Here is a 23886-nt window from a genome sequence, read left to right as displayed (position 1 = left end):
GTATTGTCCCAAGGGTATGAGATGATTTGCTCACTCCAGAACAGACCGTTGACAACCACATCCTCTTTTTTCCATATTTCTCCATATACACCTTTTCTCAGTCCGCCAGTTAGATAGACAAACTGCCACGCATTTCTTCTTTCGTACGCATATAAAGTGATTCGTTACCATATTACACCATAAATGAAATATCAAGTCTGCGTGTTATAAAAAATTATCCTTTAGATGCACTAAATTTTTTCTCGGCTTTAAAGTGCAACTGCATATATAAATTTATATTTACTAAAGTTCAACTATTTGTAAAATAACTATTACGTATAATGTGAATTTATATGTAAAATGTAAAGAAACATCAGAGAAAAGAGGAGAAGAGAAGCTTATTTTTTAAGTTTTTATAAAAGCTTGGATATCAAAAGAGCTTAATTATGATGTAAAATGTTTTAATTACGGTATCTTTATTATTTTAGCACGGTCGCGTTTCAATACTTGCTTTTAATAGAGTTCTAAATTAATAGTTAATTAGTTTATAAATAATAATTTAATCTTTTATATTATATATTTTTTTTTTCCTTTGTAATTACAATTTGAAAAATTTCTCAGACGTAGTTAAAAGGTACTTGGGGAACTTGAGAAAGTTATTAGCCCAATTCAACGGGAATGAGGTCGATGAAGGTCTCGGGAGTCACGACTTCTCATTTGATTCGACAGTACGAAATCGAATCTAGTCGTAGTTGGTATAAGTATAGGTGAGTTAGATTGCCGTAATACGGGAAGATTCGATGCCTTGTCGGCTTTGGTTTCTCGGCTTAGATACCTCTATCAGGATTTTATTACTTGAATTAACAGGGTGCTTTTCGATATTTATATATACAATTTCGCGCATAAAATGTTCACGTTGCTCACTGAAATCCGTTCGGTACAAAATGAAATTTTATTCCAATGAGTTTCGTCTGTAAGTACATGGATATTGGTTGACCTAGCTAGGATAGTTGCTCTTTGTCCATTGGGTTAACCAATTTAACTATGTAGATACCATATTGGTTTACCCAATTGGCCGCGGTGACCTGCCAGAACCATTATACGCAATCGTTCTCGGTCGTTGATTTACAGCGTATCGTCTTCCTGCACGTCCCTTGCAGAAGTACAACCCGACTATACCCGTGAATGTACTCGCGACGGCCAAGCAATTATTCATACCGTACTTTTTTTTTTTTTTTTAAACTTTACACATATATTCAGTGACGTCTGTAATGGATGAAATTTTAGGTCATTTATTAATTGATAATTCATTTATGTAATTTATAAAGTATGATATAGAAAAAAATTTAAAAACCTTTTAATTAAATTTTAATTTTTATTTAACGTGTTTTTAATCTTAATATTGAAATATATACGTATATGTATTTGGATATATATTTAGAGTCATTTTCTCAATTAGGAAGAGCCTCATTATTCTTCATTTCAACAATCTCTATCATTAGTTGCCGGATTTGTCCTCCGTTTATTCCTTGAAGCCAATCTCGGTAGAAACGCAGGCGTGAAATCCCTGCTACAAATGCCTTTCCCTTTACTGCGTTCTCTATGCGCACCCTTTTTATCGTAACTATCGCGATGGTAACTAGGAACGAGACAAACGCGAACGTTTCTACCTTTTCCCTTTTACACACGTAAACAGACGTGGAGATACGAGCGTGGTTAGCTTCCTGTCTTCCTACGAGTCTTGTAAGATTAAGAGCTCTCGTCTTGATAGGACTGCCAGAAAATGGTTGACACAATAATAGCGGATAGGTGAGACGACTGGATGGAAAACTTTCGCGGAGAGAAGATATATCTTTCTCGGTATCTCGACATCACCGTGGGGAAATAGGGCGCGACTCGATACGTGAACGGATAGTTTTCCTTCCAATAAATAAACTGCCGAAGTGAAATAATAACAAGAAAAGTTTAGATAGACACAGCGGAATTTTTAATTTTATTAAAATAGCTCGAGTGTTAATTCGGTTGTCAATTTGTTTTTTTTTGCCGGTTCTATCGCAGTCTCATGTCTCGCATTGAACCGCATTGCGGATAAGTTGCTTTTTCCTTGAAACAGATATCCTTGTCGTCAGTATAAGACAACGATCTTTTATGTGGGTGGATGACTACGTCTTTTTCGGCTATTGTTCCTTTAAAACGAAAGGAATCGCGAAACATCTCTAACTTTTCGCATTGTGTCTTCTTTTCTTCCTTTTTTTTTTTTTTTTTTTTTTTTGTCGCAATTTTGTACACCGAGGATTTCCAATAACAATTAAATAACAAGAAATTCCTTCTCGCTTAAGCAGTTGTATCTTTGTGTGAACTTTTTCGCAAAATTATACGGATAATGCTATTAGGAGATAAAGTGAAGCAACAAACTTTCTCAATAAACTTTCTGCATTCATTAAAACAATAATATGTATTTTGTAACTACTAACTTTTTACTGCTGTTTGCATAAAAAAAAAAAAGAACAAGATGCATATTTTTGCATTTATTATCCCCAAGTAAAGATTAAATATAATACTGTTTATTTTCACGGAATGCGCCGATTTACTCTTGTACCAATGTCTCTTTAAGATCAATGTGTATACCATAGTAACCGCTTTCTCATTCACGCCCTCAATGCTTTGCTTGCTTTGCGGATGGATTAGCAGCTCTGACATTAGGCAAGATTTACATACGTTGCGAACGATCGATGAACGCTTTCACGTGCTTTCATGAATGTTCCTCGTACACCCGTGTAAATGTATATGTATAATCGTACTGTGCGTTTGATTTCATTAAATTAGATTAGTCTTAGGTCCGGGTGCTTTATTGCTTTTATTCGGGCTTTAAAAAAAAAGTAAAAATTATGTTTTTATTAATTAAAACAAAATTGGTTATTGATATTACGGTATCGTTCGCGATTAAATAAAGTAATACTCGCAATAATGCAGTTCGAGTGAGACTAGAATCGATACGTTCGAAGAAGGATTACAAGATATTACGGTATCAGCTAGATTCGTAATTGCCCATTTCAGAAAATAGCTTGCACCATCGTATTCTGAAAATAATGCGTGTAATACAACGATATACCGAGAGAGATATTTGCGCTTTGGAGACGCAATCTGTAATCTATCGCGCTTTTCATGCGAGCCTTCGAAGACGTTCTTTCACGCCGAGCCACAACACGAAATTGGAGGTCGCTCCATGGGAGATATAATCGTACCCGCGAACGGCCGCGTTGCGGATAACGCTACAGAGCTCGATCGAAAACCATTCGGGCGTGTCGGATACCGATCGCGGGAGGCAATGTAGATAAACCCGACGGGAAGCTATGCTGCGGATCGCTATAAACGTCCCCGCGCGATCTTAGAAAGCACATACGTGTGCGCGCATTACGGATATCGCGTAAAGGCTGACGTGAAACCCCTTCAAAAGCGAGCTTTCATGTACCATCGGGCACGATGTACATGGCCGTACTCCGACCGTCTATAAATGCCTGCGCTTTACTGAATGCATAAGCTGTCCTCGAGTTTTAGCATCAAGCTCTGACTCAAAATTCAATAAAAAATTAGATAATTATTTTATATCGAATTAAAGTTATCGGTAAAATTAATTTAAAATTAAATTACGGTTAAAAAAGAAAAAAATAAAGATAAAATATACCTATATTTTTCTTATTGCTATTCATTACCGATTCGAGGTGTCTTTTTTTTCAAAGAGTTTTTTTTATGCAAGCGCGGAAAAGCGTTCGCATATAGTATGCATTACCTTCGTTGGAAGAGGGTTCGATCGAGGAATATCCCGCGAATGTTTTTCCGTAGGTATCTCAAAACGGTGGTCTCGCTTCAATAGCTAGCGTAAAAAAATCGAGCATTTCGCGTAAGTGTCGGCAAACGTCTAATGTCGTTTGGTGGGCGTATGTTTACGTTATCGCGAGAGGTGCGAGGAACGTTCCGCGCTAAATAAGTTACATCGTAACCGCATATACCCTTACGAGATACGGGGCGGGGTAGAGAACGCGAATATCCGAGCGGCACTGACTTTCGAAAAGCTTTTAAAGTGTCCTGCTTTTACAACTTGTAGTAACCTGGGCGTGCCGTTATCTGTGCGCCGTTAAACCATAATGCGGTACATAGTAAGGCCTTTCTCGACCCGCTCTCCCTATCGAAAGTATCATAGCTCGTAACGTTGGAGAAGGTGTCGTCGCACATACGCTCGTTCGCCACCGCGATCATACGGACTGCGTTCCCTTTGCCGGGCGAGAAGCGCCCATCAATTTAAATTTACGTTTTAATGACCCTGTCCCCATGAGGGATCTCGAGACGAAAGAGGCTTCTTGATGAAACTGTTTTATATAAATCTTTTTGCGAAGAAAAACGCTGCGTGTTTTGCCGCTTCTTTCCCCCCTCTCGTTTTCGTATTACAGAATAAAACTAGTCGCTTTCGTTATCAGGCACGATATTTAATATACATGTAGTATGACGGAGATAATGCATAGTTCACTTTCGACGAGCTTGATCCCGCGCGGTTGATGCGGCGCTTAACTGCGTTACATCCGCGTTTTCTTTCGTGAGGAGCTACTGCATCGCGATATTTAAAATTCACGATCAATATCGATATTAATGATGTGGCCACGGGAAATGCGCAGGAGAGCATCCGGTGTGATACTTTCGTTATCCTCGGAGCACGAGAAATATCGCCGAGATCGACATTCTCAGTATAACCCAGGGGTGGTGCGCGCCTTTCGTCGATCGATGATAACAACTCGAGAGCGAAGGGTTTTATCGGAACGCAGATAAAGATACGCGGGCGTGGATGTTGTACTCGCGTTTGTTTGATAATACGGAAGTTAGGTATGCATACTATATTTTCATCGTAATACTTATGAGTAGCTTTTGAGGATTTTATCGATTAACTTCTTACCTGAATATTGAATACTGTTCTCGTAACAACAGGAATATTTTAATATCGATATTAATATGATTGATACATCATTTTGCATGTGTATATATATATATATATATATATATATGTATATATAAGATAAATCATTTGCCGTTGATATCGGTGGAACGTGTTTTCGCGCCAAGTCACTTCGCATCGAACGCGAGTTTATTGAAATACCATCACGAATCAAACGTTAAGATGGCAATCGTCGCGGAATTTCAATTTCGATGCCCGCGACGATGAGGTTCCTTGATGACGATCGTGCCTAATTACTATATTGTTAGCACATTCTGCAAATATCTTTCTTTAAAAATCGTACTCTATTATTTCAATAGCGTCAATATAAAAAAATGATATATGTAATTAAATTATTGAATACCGTTTACTTGATTACAATTAATTGTAATATTAAATTAATTTTTTTTTTTTGAAGTTTTTAATTAAGCTAAAAATTTTGAATTAAAAGTAATTTTTTTTTTTTTTTTGCCAAATTAGATTAATTACAAGACTTAATGTATCGTAAATTTTGTGTACGAATACCGCAAAGTGAGAAGAAAGACACAGGCAATATCGTGGTGAAAGAATTGCGTGCTTGGCTTTTCGCGAAAACTTTGATTTAATTAAAACTTAGAGGAATGGATTCATATGTAGTCTTTCTGAAAACCCGCGTGAGTTGAAAGTCTGTTTGCTGATAAGGGTTTTTTTTTTTTTTCTTCTTACTTCTAATTCGATCTTAATAATTAGTATATTTCAAACGTCGAAGTTTTTTAGTCGTTCTTAGCATTTCGCTAGAGAAAAATTGAGGTAATCACTTGGGTAATCGTAGTTCGTTGAACGAATAGACGACGAAGGCGGAGAGAATGTTTCATGATGGAAAAAGAAAGAAATAGACGATAGTAGAACACCGTCTTTCATTGGAATAACGTCTGAAATGGCGCCGGACATTCCTTTTTAACTTTAGTAATTAATTGTGAGTTACGCGGCAGTCCATAAAATGGCAACAATGCAATTTAACTTAAGACGCTTTTCGATTTTCCGCTGCATTAATTCTGTCATTTTAGAATCGCGATCGTTTTGCATGTCTTTTTCCTGTGTTATCAATTACACTCATATTTCATTTCGAGGACTCGTAAAACTGTACCTTAGCATCCTATTAAAAAAAATTATATTATATATAATTATATTATATTATTATTTATTATTATGATTTTGAGGTTCGGTTTAATTTTAATATTTAATTAATATGTTTCAGTTAAAGACGGTCTTCTCGCGAGTGTCCAGTGCGTGGAAGAGTGACTTGACACGGCCCGTCTGAGAGGAGGAGCAGGCCCGGGACGGGTATCCTGCATCGGCGGAGCAACTTTTAGGTAAATATAAATTTTTTTTTTTTTTAGAAAATTTTTATAAGAATAAAACTTTACCTTTATATTAATTTAAATACAAACATGTCTACAATAATATGTTTTATTTTATGTTACAGTCACCAGCAGCATTCTGCAACTCCGCTGAAGCTCATGCAGATCGGTAAGTTGTTATTATTATTTTTTTTTTTTATTGCGCATTTCGAGTGTATTATTTTTCTGTTTACTTGAAAATGTATATTTGTACTGTATTATAACGTTAGGGAAAATTCGACTATAAAAAGAGTCACTCTCGGTGAGTAACATTGGTTTTATGTTCGTGACAACGAATACGAACGATTAGATTTCGCAGATATAGAGCCTCGTAGTCGGGACGTAAAGTTCTCGGGATTACCATAAAACCAGGAGTTTTCGATAGGAGTTCTCAAGGCGGTCGGCATATCGATCAACTTTTACGTCCAGTTGAATTGAACGACATGCGTTAGTGATCAGAGTCGGTGAATTTAAATTTCAACACGTTAATCCAGTATTTCAAGTCGTATATATTATATTCTTATATTTCCTATTATGTTTTAATAAAGATGATCGATATCTTAATTGAAATTAGGAAGTCCGAGATCACGTAAGTACTTCGCAAGAGTGCTTTTCGTCATTTCGCATCGAGTTGAGAGTGGCTAGTCGTGTTAAGCTATCTGCCGAAAGTCATTCGCTTATATTCACGTCGAGAGTAAACTTATTTGTTATACACAGAGAAGTGTTATAACACACCGTCGTTTCGCAATACACAATGCAACTATGAAGATATTCTCACCTAAACTTGCTCAGGTATTTATCTATGGAGCAAAGTGTAGTCGCGGGACAGGGATATAATTATCTGGAGTTCTCTTACAAAGGAAGGTTACCGTGCACTGTAGTTTATGCAAGCCGTTTGTGTCTTTGTTCTAAGAAAGATGCAATCGGTATACTAGCGTCGTAATACAATTATTTCTAAGACATCAGGAAATCTATATCTTATGAGAATGTGTAGCACACATAGGGCATTAACGTTTCGTTAAAAACATTGATATTACAGTCAGATTAGTAAAAATAAATCAATTAGAAAAATATCTTTTTTTTTTTAATTATTAACACGTTAATTTTTGTAAACAAGAGATAGACATTATTCACTCATTTACGCACGCAAAAAATTACTTGATAGAAAAGTAAAGTTAATTTCGTGAAAATTCAGTCCGAGTGAACTGGCAGGCGTAAAACTGCGACATTACGTTTGAAAATACCGATAATTTCCGAGCACTTTTTGCTTACGCGAGTAAATTTAATTTTTCGACCAACAGCATACTCTGGCTACGGTTATCATTCCAACTTTACGGCACATCTCTTATGCTTGTTCGTTCAGCCTGACGATATATTCAGACATTTACGAATGGCAATACGTGAGGCAACTATCGTATAAAAGTACTCCGCACGCGTGCAACCAATTAAATCCGCAGAGTTTAACTTAATTTACCTTTTAATGCCTGCAGGCAGCAGGAGAAAATTTATCTGCAAGCGTGCTTTTGGTTTAATCGCCGCTCGAATTCCTCTGTTTTACACGTTCGCGCTCTTCCACTCGGTTCCCGCAAATAGAGAAGCGACAATGTACGCTGAGAATTAATTCCTGCTTACTTCCTGACTCGACGGATATGTAGAGTACACGAACGCTGATTTAACATAATTTGGATGTACGTAATACATCATGCATGCGGACAATTTGATTTAGATCAAATAAATGAAGCGCGTAACGTTATTGCGCGATGTATCCAATTGATAAGGGAGTGTAAAATTAGTATGAATTATTTCATCTTACAGATGTTATTTTTAATGGCATATATACACATTTATGAGAGCTTTTTTTAATAAATTTATTTCATAACGTTACTCTGTTTTTGAAAGGTTTAAATAACATTTGGGTATTAAATACAAAGCGACAGAAAGGTATGTAATTATTTTATTGGCCGTATATATAGTTTCTTTATGACTCGATTAGAAATCCGTGTAATTAGAGGTGTTTAGGCATGCGATAGTTTCAGCCGAGTTCAATCGTCAGAAAGTGTCTGCGTCATCGTGCGGTAGTGCGATATATTAGTTACGCTGACGAACATTGATTTACATTTCGAAGCACGAACGGATTTAACAGCAAGCTCTGCGAAACAACGGTCATCGCACTGGCAGGAAGCAACATTCGATGTGGGGTTTACAGTACGGCATATCCGAGCTGCGTCCTAATGTAACGTACTACATAAAGAGATATAATCGGCGCACGACGTTTGACACACTCACGTGTATCTAACGCGACTAATCTCGATGCAGAAAGCGGTATGCGGAGACCTTAACCCTATCGCCGCTTAATCTCAGTAATTATGGGCGTGTTCTTCCATCCCTTATGATGTACGACTATAGAATTTTAACGTAGTATGCCGTTACTGTAGTATAATAATCTTTTATAATTTCGAACAAAAAAATTTTATTTAGTTTACGGTTGTTATTGGGAGGGACACAGAATTATAAAAATTTTTTTTTTATTGTTTAATCAAATATGAAATCGAAATATTTAAAGCAACTTTCTTGATATAATTTGAAACCGAATTGCGCTGTTAATTTAACGCTGTGAGTAATACAATTATACAATCATAACAACAACATACGTGCAATTAATTCGTGAGTTCGCATCGCTTGCATAGAAACATATGGAAATTGCGTTAATTTAATGAGAACGTATGCCGAGTTATTTTAACAGGTTTCTAAAATTTTATCAATTTTTAATAAGAAAAAGTGCTCAGTATTTTGCATAAATAATTAGAAGGACTGTTGAACTCGGATTTAATTTATTCGAAACGTGTGATATAGAGCTTTTTCTGGCGCGACACCGTGGCGCCAGGCAATCTTCTACCTTAAACTCGAACTAGAAAAATTATCGCGTTCTAAAATGTGTATAAAAATGAAGATATAAGCTAAGAATTAAAAATATTTTTCAATGCATTTTAAAATAACGTATCAAATAAAACGTGATAAAAATGCTTATATTAAAAACGTATTATTAGAATATATTTTATATTATTTTTTATGCACATGAAACAAAATAGGTATAAAGTATTTTGTACCTTGGCCAAGATAGGAAATATATGCTCCAACTTTTGCGCAGATATTTGGAGGAATGTCGTTATATATTTATTTGTTTATTTTAGATGGGGTCTGTATATTCACTTTATTTTGGGCACTTCCATCTAAAATAAGTAGATAAATTTTACATATAAAACAGCCGAGATGTATTCTTCGAGTATTCTGATATAATATTTTCTTTACGGAAACTTCGCCTCCAGTGGCACTTATCGTACGTAAATGCAAAACCGCGAGACCCTTGACGTACGTTTGGTATTTCTTTTTAACAATTTCAACAAACATTTTTCTGGTTTCCGAAATTTCAGAAATAAACGACCGCAGCGGTCATTTATTAGCAACTAGCAACTTTTTCTAATTAGCCCGCGCATTTTTCTGTACGATCTAACTCGCCATTGATGGCGCAATGGGGATACAAATGGCACTGTGGGGGATATTCGCTATAGTACTGAAACCATAAAGCGTTTTGTGGATCGCAACAACGTACATTCGCGACCCGTTTTTTTTTTCTCCCGTCGTGACGGCACTCCCAGGAGAGAGCATCTTTTTCCCGTGGACAAACGGCGTTGACGTAGAGGTGTTTCAAAGGATCTTTTCACCGAAGGTGGAGTTTCTTCACCGTCCACTTATCCTTCCTTTTATCTCCTGAGCTTTATTTGATTGTCCGAAGGGAGTAGCTAGAAGATTGAAGGCGAGACTCGTTGAAACGAACTAAGGCTCGAAAGAGATCGGCGCGGAAGCGAGAAGGGAATAGGACGGGAGAAATTCGGAACATTCTATTATTATTTTTTTTTTTTTTTTGCATAGGAGATTGTGGAGCACCGAAAAAGAACGGAATATAAGCATCAATTACTTAGAGAAATATTCGCCGTTGTGAATGCCGGAGTTGGTAGATAGTCTCGGGAACGTCATGGGTTGGTTAGCACGGTCAACTTTTAACTTTGTCGGCTTCCTTCCTCGTTCTTCTGTTCCTTCCACGTCGTCGTGTACTTATCGTCCACTTTTTCCTGCCTGGCACACCTCGCAGACACTGCTGTTAACTTCCATGACGTACTTTTCTAACTATGAGCCCGTACTTTGGGTAACGAGGGACGAAGCGACGTATTGCCTTGCTCGAGACAAAGTAGGGCTGCAGCACAATCGTGGCTTCTGCAGTACTTGCTTTGCATAGAGAATACATGTACAGAGGCATGTTTATAAGTAAAACATTCTGTATAGCTGTTGCTTAGGAGCGATGATCTTAATAGGATTTTGATTCCTCAATTAAATCAGTTTAAGATTGCTGTAAGAATTATATAATTTTTAATTAAAAAAAATATATAATTTAATTTTGATATATAATTTTGATAATAATTAATTTTCGAGCAAGTTGTGTGGTCAGACATTACTATGCATGTGTAAATTTTATTACTATAAAATTAAAAAAAATAGCAGCGTGTCTCATTAAAAATATTTATTTTACACATAAAGTTTAGCGTGCATTTTAGTTTTAATAACGAGAGATTGAATATTTTAGTTTATTTTGTCTTTACTTATTTAATACGTTGTATTAACGTGTAAAAACTTTGCGTAAGTCTTGGAACAGTGGCTGCCCTGGAAACCAGCCAAAGTAGAAAAATCTCCCAGACGAGGGACGAGCGAGAACGTAGCATTCGTCTTATATTCTTTATGTATAGAGTCTCGAGATCGGAAACGAGGTTTCTTCTTGCTAGAGCAACGTCGCATTATGTTTCCGTCTGTCCGTAACGGCACTGAAAGACCAACCGAAATTCTCGCGATATAATTTAATATTATAGTTTTTATATATTGTTAATTGTTCACTTCGTTCCCAAAAATTTGACAACAATTGAGATTTAAATGACAGAAATTGTTTAATCGCATTGCGCGATCGTATACGCGATATCGCGCTTTGAATACACGAACAATCCGGATATCCCTAAAGCGAATGTATCAGAGGAAACGGCATTTTATGGAACATTAGCGATGATGATAGGTATTGCAATGGCTCGAGACTTAATCACTGTCGAAACTTCTATCAAAATCGCATTCTCATTATTCGCAACTAAACCTCGGTACAGAGCACTTTGTCGATCGATATACGCTAGCGAATGTGCGATCGGAGTGACTTCAACGATGAATTATCTCGTTGCTAGTATTTCAACTTTAATTTCTCTCAAAAGTCTTTTTCCATATGCCAGCGCGATAAAATAAATGCTTATAACACAAAAATAAATTTAACATCGGTGAATTTATGTAACACATATTTTGTGTATAAATAATATAATCTTTCTCTGGGTAGACCTCTCGTTTTTCAAATATTTTTATTTTTATTCTGCTTCTTTATAAGATACTCTATCCAAGATACTTCTCACATACTTTTTTTTGTATAACCCTAAGCTCTTCGCCACTCACTTTTACCAATAAAGGAAACCTATATAGCGGTTAATGGGGAAACATAATCTTTGTTCATTGTTTCCTGGGGATGGAATAACATCCCCAAGCCTGTAATGACAAATACTCATATGAGCAGTGGATGGCCTCGAGTTCAGAGGGCAATAATACTAGCTTGGGAATTGAAACTAGGAATAGAAAGCACAGGTTGTGCCCAACCCAAGCTGCCGCTTTGATTGAAGGCACACATGTGCCTAATATCAAGATTCAAGAGTCGGTAATTTCGAATGATTAGACCAAGCGTATATTGCCATTCCAACTCAAGGGTTCCCCTTGACATAGCACTCTCAGATTTGGCATTTTGACCTGAATTCCCCCCGTCTCTCTTCGACGCACATTTCGGAGCAACTTGCGTGGATGCTTGGATGTAGAAAGTTACGGCGAATTGAAATTTCTGCGCGCGAATCGCGGATACATGCATGGATAAACGCGAACGATATTTTCATGGATTTGCCACAAAAGATTTTTTACGCGACGACGCGTGCACTGTGTCTTTTGTTGGCATTTGCGAGCTTTTTTCTTATTTAAAATTATTATTAAAAAATAATGTTCTTCAATATTACATCGCATAATATATTTATGTACGTTAAAAGGTTAAACATGTTTTATAAATTTATATTATTTAAGTACACGCTGGAAATTTTTTGAAGCTGAGCTTTTATTAAATCGTGGTTGATGAAAATTAAATTCCCGATAACAATTGCAACTAATGTAGAACGGTAATCATTAATCGCGGTTAATCGGTTTAAAGTTTCGAGCAATTTCACTGTGTCGTACTGAATTGACAGCTGAGAAACCGTCCGTTCTAACCACGGTCAATCTGTAATCGCAGAAATGGGCAATTCATGTCTATACACATACAGTTACTAACATCAGTAATGGCCTATCTATCAATGCGCGTATGTATGGTCAAGATATGTACATAACGGTATACTGCGAACGCCCTTTCAAATTCAACTGATTATGGCGCCGTACGTAAAGGGAAAATTACAGCGAGTATCTGGGCAGCGACTAGACCGCAATGCATTTGTGTGACATCCGCGACAGTTAGGGAGTTAAAATCATGCATTCAATTCGGTGAGGAAGAGAAGAGGGACGTGTGGATGGACACGGATGAGTCGATGGACAAGTCTCTGCTTCTCTGGTGAATGCAAGTGGGCAGAAATCAGATCGTAGTAAATAGGGGCTTTAAATGAACAGAATTATAGTATCGAATAATATAAATTGCGTGCATGACTTACGTAGTTATGTTTAATTAAATTTTATTATTAAAAAATATAATAACTTTAGCGATTTTTTATATATATGTATATATAGAAAGTGGCTATCAACTTTTTTTTTCTAATAAATATTTTATGAATAAAATGTAAATTAAAATCTGCACAATTGAAAACGTATTATTGATATAAGCGTAAACCGTGAAATTATTTTTGGATATCGTTTAAACGTAATCAGCTAGCTGGAATTTGGCCGATTACAACGACGTATGAAATGGGGATTATGTGGTTTGCGCCAATTGGGTTGGGACGTCAGGGGTAATTACAAGTTGAAATCACGTAGCGAACTTCGGAGAACATTTAGATCGATAGGCAAAATTCTGTATCCCGCCATCGTACAAGTTAAAGCAACTTACGGCTGACTGAATGAATTTCTGATAGGTATCTTCTATCATGTGGAATCTACTTTGTGTACATTGTTAAAGTCTGACATAAACGTGCAGTCAAGACCTCCGTGTGTTTGAAAAGCACAGGTGTTCTTATGCTTCGTCGATCAAATTAGAGTTTCGTGATTTTACTCGAAATTGGATAACTTCTTATGCCGTGCTGAATAAAATGATTTTGTTTCGCAAGAGTTAAAAAAAATTTTATTAATAAAAATTTGTAATTAAACAATAAATTACAATAATATAAGTATAATAATGTCAAACAATGCATCACTCTATACAATAAATAGGGCAGTATTAGCGGACGAAATAAGAACTCTTGCGAAAGTTTAATGGCATAGTGCCTGCTTCTTCTTTCTTTCGCGTCGTACTTTTTCTTTTTCGTTACAAACCATTCCATCGACTTTTACAAATGTCCTGAGAAGTTGAAAATATAACTTCCACCAGGCTCGGAATGGAGAATCTCAGCCTACGATACTATTCGCTTTTCCGGTCTCTATTTTTCTATCTTCCTCCACGCTCTTCAGTAAGTATTCTAGAAGTTGAAATATTACCACGGCGGAAGAAGGTAACGTCTAAACGATTTGGCGGCTCGCCAGATCTCGGGCTTTCCCGATTACGTCTGAGTGAACGTAATCTTGCGTAGATACCAACAACTGGGGCGAACTTGGCGCGGTCAACTTCGCAAGAAATATGCATAATGAAAAAGAAAAGATTTACGTAGTTACGGGTCACGCTTCCTCTTATAATGGCTCGGTCATTTTTCAAACGTGAATTGGTCCTTTGCGGTGCGAGTATGTTGCGAAAGCGAACTAATTCATTATGTCGCGTGAATGTTTAATATTATTTCTCAGACGCGTGTACACCAAGATTTGTAATGGATAAAAAAAAGAAAAAAAAAAGATACCAATTTTTATTCCGATGAGTTTATTTTTTGGTTGCGATCTATGTATATCGAGAAGAATAATTGATAGCTTTTCGAGCATAAAAGTTTTTCTTAGTAATATCAGGGCGTAATTAACGCCGTATGTACATGAACGCGCGATAACGCTCACGCCTCTGAGATATTACGGATACCTCGTCGAGACGATAATCACGATAATGGAATTGTCAGCGTCGTTCTTGCGGCCGAGAGGTCGTCACTGCGAAAATTTATTATGCAGGTCGACCTCTATGTACGTACGATCTCGCATATATATGTATATGTCATTCGACGGTAACGGCGACGCTCGACTCAATTAATGCCACGCTAATTGGCGTCCTCGTCGTTCTGGTGTGCTCGGTAATTTCATTTCGCCGCGGTATCGCACAGGAACGTTTTCGCGTAAGCGACTTTCTGACGAGGCAGCTTACGTGCCGGCCGATTGACCTGTGGGCCGGTCATCGCATAAAGTACCGTAAATTATACACGTCTCACGGCTATTATTATAATGTTTGCATCCTTTTACTAGAGGACGTAATTATTCATTTTTAGCGGTCTATAATTAAAAAAAAATTAACTCGCGTTATTGTTTTTTTTTTCTATTATTTTTTTTAAATTTATTTATTTTTACCGAGCTAAACCCGAACTACTTTATTCGTAGCCTAGGTCAAATCGTTGTCCTTTTATCGAGAGTGTACGAAACTGCCGTGCAAGAAGTCGTTCGTTTCGCTCACTACAAAGCGGTTTTCTTTGTTGGTCATACGTGTACGTACGATGGCGCGAGCAGCCAATGGTGCGCAAATCCTTGGAAAAGACGTCTGGCGAAGTTTAATGGAGTATCGATGACCGTGCAGGTAGTGAAGAAACGGAGGGGTCGAAGTGCTGTCTGGTGTGTCGGTCGATTCGCTTGAGAAAGGAAGAGAGGTATCGAAGAGTCATCGACGTCGTCTGCGAAGCAGATGCCTCGTACTCGATTGAGGGTGTCCGATAAATTGAATAGAGAGATCTACGGTATTCTGGGAAGTAGGATAGTGCGTTTCTGCTCGTACACAGATCTCATTCGTCGATCTATTATTACTTGTTAGACATCGTGATAAAGAGCGTCCTCTCGTTATACACGTGCACTAGGTGATATTTTGACCTACGAATTCGAACTGACACCAGTTTCATTTGGTATTGCTGGCGCCATATTTTCGGGTCCTCATGACGAATGGCACGGTCAGACATTCTGATTTTGGATGCAGCCGAATTTCTCATTCTCTATTTTCTGAGATTCCATGAAAGATAAATCATGAAAATGTCCCGCGAGCGTAAAATTTTTAAAAAATTCGTAATTTTTATACATTTTTTTTTTCGCAATTTCAAAGGGTGACTTAAAATCTGATTAAAGATATAAAGAGCGTAAGGGTGTAAAGGCATAAAGGTATTAAAATCTGATTAATTCCGATACGAGCAACGCATTATCTTATACGGTGCACTCGCCGGCGTATCGCCCGTTAATAAGCGGTTGTGTCGCATGAAATTTATGGATCATGTCATTTCCATTAATTCCCTTCGATTTTAGATATGAGGGGAACGGATCGACGTATCGATAGCACGCGGTGTACGGTATAGACGCGACAACGAGAACGCGGGAGGTCATCGTGAGCGTAATTGTAAAACGTGCTCGCGCCGGTGCGTTGCGAGGGTCACCTGTGAATTACGGCGCGGCCGTGATTCCGCTGTTTCCCCCATTTTCGGATGCAGCGTCAATTTATTATATGTCGAGTGAAATAGAACGTTGGTGAAAAATTTTCTGACCGCCGGATTCATGGCGATATAAAGTCGCGTAAAAGCTTTCGCGGCAACGGTAGAACACATCACGCATGCACACGTTCACGTACGAAATTAATAGATAAAAGTATACGGCGGTTGTGTGCGATATAACTAATTGATATCACGTAGAACGGAATAATGAACGCGATGAATAAATAAGATTTACTTCGAGTGTGCCCCTCGGGGAAGATGTTAAATTAAAAAAATATAAAATTCACACAAGCGAGCGTTACGAGGATATTTAGAAGTAGATAAAAAGGAACGAGACAACTGCTGATTAAAAAAAACGTGAAAAATTGTTTCTAGAAATATTATTTTACGTATCGCGTAATTTTAGGTAAAAATAATGGATATTCGGTGTAAATTGCAGTTTACCTATGCAAGTTTCAATGGAACAAATTGCTTTGTTAATTCGTGGAAAATTTATTTAACGCGTTATACATAATTGATGGCTTGTATTAATATATGACGTACTAAATAAACTCTGACTTGGTATACAATGTTGGGGAAAAATGTATCAATTTATGTATTGATTTTAGAGTTTGAGAATATAAAGAGTGCATTAACCGGTTGATATGTGTTCAACGTTTTGAAGAAAAATATATCATTATTAATATGATATAACGTTATCATATTTTTTGATTGACATAGATTGCACCGATAAAATATTTCGCATCGACGTGATTTTTCATCGGATTTTTTTTATCGGATTGCTTTCAAGCCATTTCAATGTACGATAAGTGATTCGTGGATGCGTGAAAATAACATACCGATATAAAACGTAATTATTGTTTAGAATCTTTCGGATTTTTAATAATAATACATACGTAAATTTGTAGGATACAAGATATTTAGTTTTTTTTTTTTTTTTTTTTAGTGTAAAAACATAATGCATTTTTCCAACGTGTGGTATTAATCACACGTATGTTTCCGCGTATGCGCATACTTTAGAATTAGCTACTTATATAACTGGCTTGTCTCCAATCGACATAATAGGAAGTGGAATCTTTCAATGCGGCGACGCCGTGCCGTCCATGCATGTTCTTTTTTTTGCGAACGGTTTTCGAGGGAATCGCTGGATAAATCTTTCGAGATTTATATTCGATGTGCCTAGCATTGCTGAGATCGGCTTGGCATTTGCTTGGAAGCAGCTTACGTGATTTATTACAACGACCTTATTACTGTCCATTCGTAGCCAAGGTTTAGCGATAGTATATCCCTTTGTTCGCGGTACAATAATATCATTAAAATTACTTTTCTTAACAATACGTTTAAATATATTGCCGAAATGAAGCGATATATGTATATTTCTCTCATTATTTTGTAAACAATAGTAAGTAATATTAATTATATTACATTTATATCTCAAATGTGATATCTAACGTCCGCTTTCGTAACATTATTACATATTTAACCTAATCTGATCTAATTTCATAAAATAGAAGGCGAGAGCTTGAATATCCTCAAAGATTCTCTATAAAGGAAAAAGGTAGATTGCAATATATGCCAACCAGGCACTAGATCCTTGAGATAATAACGTGTTAATCGCGAGAATAAACGGCCCCTAAGCGTTAGCGGTAAATTGTTCAAGATTACAGAACGCTAACCGTACATATCTGTGACATGGCGTCGAGGCGGTGAAAATCCGTTTAGCGTAAATTTACGGAGCGTATTATCACAGTGCCCAGTTTTATCACGTAGACGTAGAGAATGGAAGAAGAGTAGGGCCAGGCTAGAGCTTTGAAAAAGTCGAGGAAAAAAAAAAAGCCGTAGCAGCTACTTTGGGATGAGGAAAATACAACAGTACGTGCAAGAACCCTTTTTAATGCAATCTAGAGCGGAATGGAGTCATGGGCAAAAAGTAATGGCGACCAGATAGTTACGCAAGGAGGGGGACGTTTATTATGTCGCTTAAATTCCGCGGAAACCCGTATCGTCCAAGTCGTTAATATTTCATTAGACCAACCTCCCCGTCTTTTTCCCAACCGCGCGTTGCCTCCGTGAGTTAATAACGAGTTCCGCGTTCATTGCCATACCTATGTGCGTTATACTCTAGTGTGCCCCGCTTATATATTTTCGTTGGTTAATTTTGCTTACACACGCTCTCGCGATAATTTTGTCTGCAGAGCAGCACGCCGAGGCAATTTTTAACTTGGACATTTGTTTTTTTTTTAACATTTAAGAATGAACGTTATCATCAAACAAAAATTATTTTTTATTCACGTTTATTCGCTTTATTCGCATACCTAATAAATGCGTTGTACGTATCTGATTCTGAGATTTTCGCTATTTATCTGTTTCTTTCTGAAAAGAACGGTCGAAGGAAAGGCTCGCGACGTCATATCGATATTTAAATTCCATTAGCTCTGCCTTGTTGCCGTCAACGTTTGCTCGAACAGCGTAATAACTTTAACAAGGTAAAACTCGATTCTGTCAGAAAATAAAAAAATAAATTTTTATTATTGAATTAAGCACGCCAATCAATTTTTAGAAATTTGATACGAAAAGTAGAGTAAAAGACTTTTTTTTTTTACGCTAACTTAAATTCAGTCAGTGACGTCTTCCGATAGTTATATTTGCAATAAATTGCATTTCAAGTTTATCCAAGTTTCGCGAAGAATACTTCGAGATGCGCGCGAACAGACTTAACCTGCTTTTAGTGTCCTGCATGGTTAGCGAGATCCTGAGCAGATCGGGCTCAGGAGCAGGTGCATGCTCTTCTGAACGAAGAAGTGAACTTACGGAGGGGGCAGTCTCATTTATAACTTTTAATTGAGTACGGAAGTTTGTGGCCGAATAGGACCGATCGCCGTAAAGTAGCGCATTGCCCGCCGACTCGTGCCGTTCGATCTTAATCAAGAAAATCGTTTCGAGATGAGCTATTTATGGAGCATCAGCGTTGCGCAGATATAAAAGAAGAAGTTTCGCCTTAGTTCGCTTTACGTGGAGCAGTCAAGTAATTCCACTTAAAAATCAGAAGTGCGTACAAGACTATCTTCTTTTATAAAAGTTGATGCCTTGTATTACATATTTATTTTCGTAATAGATAATAATAACGTAAGATATTACAAAAAAGTCTTCTCGTAATGAAGAGGATGATGAAAAAAATTCGATTATTATTTCTAATGGAATGACAATGATTCGAGATACATTTTGCACACTTACGCGGAAATTCTTATGCGAAAGAATGATGTTAAGCATTATAATTCCACGGATTTTTCTACAGAAGCTCAGGAAAGTTTTAGATCCTTCCTGCTTCGTAAAAGCTTTCAAGTTAATACACACAAATATCGTAAGATCTTTTTCGTTACTTACGTCTTTACCTAACGGCGAGATTTTCAGACTGAAATTGGCATTCGTTCTATCATGCGGTTTTCACTAAAAAGTAATGAGTTCAACCTAGTTTCTGCATACTTATCCTTTCGTTGAAGTAAAATTGTATTTAAATGTCAAATCAAGTTGAAATAACATACTGTAATAATTTTTATTTGTTAATGTTATTTTTACTGAATAACGTTGATTTTTATTTTTAATTAAATCGTTAAATTTACATATGAGACAAAATACGTTTAAAATTCTATATTTTGAAACTCAATGAGGATTAAAACTTTTATTTTGTTCGACATCGTATATTATCGTATTACTCTTGCACAACATTGTGATAAACAGAACGCACATCTTTTAATTTTTGTTGTAATGGTATCTCAGTCTCTTTTGCGAAGTTCGTAATTTTATTAAAAATTCCACGAATTATTCGCGACATGAATTATCTACCTCAGGTAAAGTGACAAGCAAGCTACTTTATAATCGCTAAACTAAATTGTGTCAGTCCGGACACGGGATACAAGCGTAAAGTAAAATGGCTTTGACGCATTAAACTTCAATGTAAAAGCAAATGGAAAGTTTAAGTTTGCCAGCCGATGTCGAGTAGCTATCTTAAGAGTTTGAAATCAAATCTTAAAGCGCTCCACGGTCTTCTCTTCCTCGATCGCGAACATTAAAATTGAAACTAGACGAGCCGGAGTTACCTCATGAGCAAGAACGAAGTGGCTTGAGGAGGAGCTTGCTAAAACGTGTAGAAATCAGACGAAGACGAATTGGTCAGACGGAGAAAGGATTCGAGAACACGAGCCGCGTAATCTTTCCGAGCGTTTAAATAAACGACGTCGTTTGTACATCTCTCGAAAGACGTGTACATAAATCGCGCGCACGATCTTTGGCCCGTTGAAAATAAAGTAGAGAGAAAAGTAGAAAAAGCTTTCGGGTGCGAGGGAGATGAGTCGCGCGATTGCTGTCATTCCCTACCGAAATTGCACCTTTGGTCGTGACATTATTTTATTTGCCGTGCATATATTTTTGACTATCGTTTTTAGGAGGGTAAAACATTTAACTTGGTATAGCGAGAAGAATAATTTTATTTTACACGAAAAGAAACAATTCTAAGATTACACGATAAAAAATTATCGGCGCGTAAAACTATTATAAGAAATAAATTAAAAATTATTTCACAGAAATTTATTAAAATTTAAGGTTAAATTACTGAAAAAAAAAATTCAAATTTTATGATAAGTATAAATTGACAAAATATATTTCGAAGGCGTAGAAAGTATACATTTCGTGGTATTTGACTCAAAGTATGATTGAAAATGATTGATCTGGTTGGATAATACCATACAGTGTAAATCAAATTGGTGAAAGGAAATGACGCGACATCGTCCCATGAGAAATTCGGAAAGGACGACGACGACACCAATTATCGGGCTACGAGTTCAGAAAGGAGATGCGAAGATGCGATGAGAGACCTTTCTCTTCGATTTTTCCTTATTCCACGCGCGATCTACGGGGATAGCCTGTGGCGAGTAATGAAAGTCGAGGAATCACGAAATCCGATATTTCGCTCACGTTCGATTTATCTCTTTTCGTTCCATGCAAGACTCCCAGTACAATACAGTTCTCGATGAGTTCTCGAATCGCTCTGTAGATCTTGATGAAGGAGTGAAAATCTTCGTCAACGCTTAGGTAATTTCGTCCCGGAGTGCTCGCGCGAACATGACTGCGTCTTAATTTACACAAAAGTGAACGAAAATAACTGCATAAAACTTGTTTTAAATTGAGATATATTCGCATAGTTTTTTTTATTTTTTTTTTGACATCTTGGTAAACGATAAAAATAACGACGTATAATCGCTTCCTTTCTTTTTGATATTCTCTTTCCGTTTTATCAAAGCACTTATTTTTCAAATTCTTTACGCATTTGTGTGACGGAAATTGTATCGGTTAAATTGAATGCTTACTCGCGAAGAACCTTTGCACTACATAATATAATACAATGTAACTTTGCGTATCTACGTTTACACCCATACCTACGTACATGCGTGCAGCGTGCATATATCTGAAGTGCAAAAGTATATCCAATTGAGTACTCCTGGTAATGCGTGGTATTGTCGCAATAAGCACGCGTATCGCGTCACGAAAGCCCCGTATACGCATAACAAAGTGAATAAAACCGTAAAAGGAGTGAGTTTGAGAGACTCTGTCGCTATTTCTCTTCGTCGCGTTTCTGCATACACTTGCGTTACTATGTATACGCTTAACCCAGTCTAAAAAAAGGCATAACGGGTGTGACATGCCAGGCTGTATTGACAGCAGAAATGAGAACAAAGACGCGACGAGATGCAATTTCTCTTTCTTCGCTCAACCTTGCACGACGTATCTCGCTCCCTCCGTCGACGTCATAAATCTGGGGTTTCGATAAAGTCGGCCATATACCACCGGCCCCTTTGCTGACTCCTTTTGCACAACCGCAGCGACCGCACCCTGTGATCATCTCGTCTGGTCTCTCGCCATTCTTCCCGTTCTGCCCCCGATAAATTTCTTTACAACCACAAGAAGCGTATTTCTTAGTTTTTTATTTTTTTTTATTTTTTAATTTCTTCCCTCTCAATTTACAAAGGATATTTAATTACTCTTTGTACATAAATTTCGCCTGTATATCGCTCTTTTTAAATACTCGTTTAAAATAAAATATTTAAAGATAACGCGTCTTGCAATTTTCACCTTTGGAAAAGTTTCATAAAAAAAATTCTTTTTCCTCGCGATTCTACATGACTGTACTTATGGTAGTCTTCGGGTTAAGACGTTATCTAGATCATAACTATAAACGAAGTAAACTTGTACAATAAAACGCTGAATAGTACTCGCGAGCATTTTCCACCATTGTAATTTAAAAAGTTCGTTTTTTTCATGAACACTCTCTCGAGTTCGGACGAAGATTACGAATGTGCGACGACGAAGAGGGATTTTATTCCGTTTGCCAGTAAAGAAACGTAAAAATTTTCTAGTTTGAAATGATAGCACCCGTAACGGAAGTACACACAATACTGTTTTTACAACGGAGTTAGGTGTAGAATTGTTCCGCTCGGGAAATGCTGGCACCTAAAGCTACGAGGGAAGAAAAAGGGGAATGGCAAACTCTTCTCGCGCGTTACAAAGAGATTTTAAAAACCGTAGAGATATCCTGAATGCGCCTCGAACAAAGATAGTATGTATATGTGACCGATATTCGGTTCTAAGACGCAGAACACTTAGCAAAGAAAGCAAAGGGTAAACAGGCTTATGCCCTCGCGGTTGAATGGACATTTGTCTATGGAAACGGCTTTGGCCGATCGCCAACTGTTGGCAAATCGCAGCCGACCTAGACTCTGCGACCCGACAATCAATACTTTTCTATAGTGTCCCTTTTTTTTGTTGCAAATAAAGCTGAAGCTACATTATTGATATAACTCCGTTTATCTGTACAAGCCGGCAAAATTTATGTAAAAAGTAAAACATTTTATACGTATATAGTTTTCTCGCCGGTGTGAACATTTGGCAGAAAAATTGGATATGTTTCTACAGTCGACACAATTTTGCATATGCATACGTAACCGTTACAGCACTCGCGCGCGTACAAGCGCGGCGCAATCGATAAAATGTGCAAATTTCAAACAATGGAGGTTTAAGAAATTTTCGAAACACTTTGGTGATTCAACCGACCCATTTCGCGACAGTGGTATTCGGGAGTAAAATTCACCTAGGGTTGGCACCTCGCAAAAGACTCGACTATTAAACCGCGTTGAGGTAGTTGTCTCAACATTGCTTTTCCTGCGGTTCTCGCAGTTCCGTCGTTCGCGGATTTCGATAAAACTGCAACGACGATCAACGGCGAAAGGTTAGAAACAGTACGGCGAGTTTCGAGATTTCGACGATTCAAAAGGCTTACAAAGTTTGGGGAAAGTTTCAACGGGTATAACGGCGCGAACGACGGCGTAAAGGAAAAGGACCGTGGGTGGCGCCCGCAGAAAGGTAACGCGTAAAGAAAGATAGAAGAGGGAAGGGTAGAATCGTTTCAAGTTGTGAATAGTTCTTTAAGCACCGGCAAATCGAATCTATATCTATCTGTCATCTCATTGTTAATGCGGATGCTAGCTGTATACTGCCTGATTTGTACTTTGTCTGATCGCAAAGATCCAATTATAAGTTGAACGAGTTCCGCTATCTCTCATCTTTAGGGAGTTTTCGCGACTCGGCG

General features: G+C 37.4%; 1 protein-coding gene and 1 long non-coding RNA gene across 5 annotated transcripts in view; one reads left to right on the top strand and one right to left on the bottom strand.

Annotated features, from left to right (window-relative positions):
• Window positions 1–6648, top strand: part of LOC139107425 (uncharacterized) — a 30140-nt gene extending 23492 nt beyond the window's left edge. Inside the window, exon 3 of the long non-coding RNA XR_011546513.1 lies at window positions 6201–6648. This is a non-coding gene — a long non-coding RNA (uncharacterized lncRNA). The remainder of the gene's footprint in view (window positions 1–6200) is intronic.
• The window catches only part of LOC139107396 (zwei Ig domain protein zig-8), a 112988-nt gene that overhangs the window by 67765 nt on the left and 21337 nt on the right, over window positions 1–23886 (bottom strand). The gene's annotated exons all lie outside the window — the stretch shown is intronic.

Source organism: Cardiocondyla obscurior, linkage group LG01, assembly GCF_019399895.1.
Source record: "Cardiocondyla obscurior isolate alpha-2009 linkage group LG01, Cobs3.1, whole genome shotgun sequence".
Classification (NCBI taxonomy): Eukaryota; Metazoa; Arthropoda; class Insecta; order Hymenoptera; family Formicidae; genus Cardiocondyla; species Cardiocondyla obscurior.
Note: the sequence above shows the minus strand (reverse complement) of the source record. Positions and strands in the feature narration are given on the sequence as shown.